Here is a 2,455-nt window from a genome sequence, read left to right as displayed (position 1 = left end):
TGACTGAATCTCCCAGCCATCACTTCAACTGTTATCTATTTGGCTTTTCAGTCCATTCATTCAGATTTATATCTCAAAAATCAAAGTATTAATGTCCATTATCTGTTAATTTTTTATGGATGCAATATCTGCTTGTGTCTCTGAGGCTATCAATTCAGCATATTCTAGAGCCCTGTTTTGACTGATCATTAAGTCTATTTCCCTGGGTATAAACTCATCTTTTATTTACAGTTTGTGAAACAAACTCCCTTCCATGGTATTGGCATTCATCAAATGTTTGGTGAGTCTTAATCATGTGCTCATTTTTGTGGCTGAAATTCCTTATCAGTCAGCTGGCTGCTTCTGTTTGTCCACCTTTTGGGGAAAGACAGAAAGAAGCCGGATGTTCTGCTGCAGACTATAATCTGTTTTCAGGAAGAGTGAGGAAGGAGTGGAACGTGCTACTAGTCAGAATACCTTAGCAGTTAGGTTTCTGGGCTTGGGCATATCCTGCATCTCCCGCTCCAACCCTCCCTATCCGAAGCTTCTTTGGGCAGAGCCCCACTTCAGCTGCTGCTTGGTAGGGGAAAGAAGATATATAGGAGCTCCTGAGGCCAGTTCACAATCTGCTGGTTGCCCCAGTTTTCTCCTGCTCTTGTTATCCACTGTCCAGGAGAGGACCCCCATTGGGTTTTGTCCTGCTTTGTAAGGAGACTCTTCTCTCCTATATGTATTTTGATTTCTTTCCTTTATCGGTTGATCCCATCAGTTTTTATACTGCTGGAATTTCTGGCCCAAGGAGGGCTCCTCTGCTTGTTTTATAATTCAGTTGTGAATTTTAAAAATATTTATCAATTCCAGAGATTTGGGGTGACAAGGGAAGGCTGTAGTGTATGCTTCACCCACCATCTTGAACCAGAAGTTTACTGAGGATATTAAAAATAAGGTGTCACAGATTTCCAAAAGCAGTTCCAAAGAAGGGGCTCCATTGATGTTTTGGCGATATCATTGAAGTGAGCAGTTAGGCTCACAGGAGAATCACTTGTTGGGTCATGAAATGTCTGATGCAGTATAGTTAACTTATCAGTCATGGGGCTCTGAGGCCACACCCTGTGACACTAAAGAAGCATCATTGATGTCATAGGTGCTCTAGACACCACCTAAGGAGGGGTCCAGAGTTGGATTTGGTAACAAAGGAAGTGTCAGGGGATAAATATTGAAAAGAGATATACTTGGAAACCCAGAAGAACAAACATAGACATGGAGGTCAGTGGCCTGGCTGGAGGAAAGAAAAGCAAGCAGAAAAGCAAGCACATAAAAATGGCTTCTTGGAGAATGGGTGGAACAGAGAACATGGGAGATTTTGGCCAGGCATGAGAATTCCAATAAAATAATCAAAATTTCTAGAAGGCAGGGTAAATTTGCAAACAGGGACTGGGTGAATCCTTAATAAGTGATAGAGACAGTTTGAAAAAGGCTCTGAATGATCTGTGACCAATTGGAACTTGGAAGTAAGACATAAATAGCATTGTTACAGTTTTTATGACGCTATATTGTCAATGTAGCTGTATCATAGCAGGAAACAATTCACTTTACAGTTTTGCCCCATACTGTGTGATTTGGGTCAAGTTACTACACCACTCTGAGACTTCAGTTTCCTTGCCAGTAAAATGGAGATAATAGAACCTTCCTTGCCTTGAGATATGAAATATCTATATAAACCATAAAGTGATATAATACAAATGGCAGGCATGATTTTTCTGGAGGCTCCTTCTAACTCTCCTGGAGTTTAGGAGCAAAGCAGAAATGAACCATCTAGTGACCCTTGAAAGGGAGATAGAAAGCATCTCCAGCCTCAGGTAAGGGGTCCCTACAAGGTCCTAATATGCCACCGCCAGCGCACCAGACACATTCTCTCAAATACTGCACTCCTTCACTGAGGGCCTTCTGTGCTTCTGCCAGGTGATAGACACGTGAGGAACATGGCTGATAGGTCCAGGTCGACCTAGATCTCGTGACCCAGTAGTGAAGGCAGGCCTTGAACTAGTAAGTGTAAAAATGAGATGAGGTTTATCAAAGGAAGCATGTTGGGTCCTATAGGAGTATGTAACAGAAAAATTCTTTCAGTTCATCCCAGATGAGGTCAAGTGCCCCCTTAAGCTGAGTCCTAAAGATAGTAGGTGTTTACCAGGAGAAAGAAGGGCAAAGGGGGGACCTATTCTAGGGAGAGGGAACAGTGTGTACAAAGACCCTGATGGTTAAGAAGACAAGGCTCTTACTAAAAGTGGGAAATCTCCCTCTTTCCAAATTATGCAGCATTATTCCAGTAATTGGGAGCAGACATTATCTGTGCAGAAGGTCTCTGGAAGAGCTGGGCTGTAATTTCTCACGTGGTTTCTTCTTTTTTTAAACATCTTTATTGGAGTATAATTGCTTTACAATGGTGTATTAGTTTCTGCTGTATAACAAAGTGAAT

This window comes from Physeter macrocephalus, chromosome 11 (genome assembly GCF_002837175.3).
Source record: "Physeter macrocephalus isolate SW-GA chromosome 11, ASM283717v5, whole genome shotgun sequence".
NCBI lineage: Eukaryota > Metazoa > Chordata > Mammalia > Artiodactyla > Physeteridae > Physeter > Physeter macrocephalus.
Note: the sequence above shows the minus strand (reverse complement) of the source record.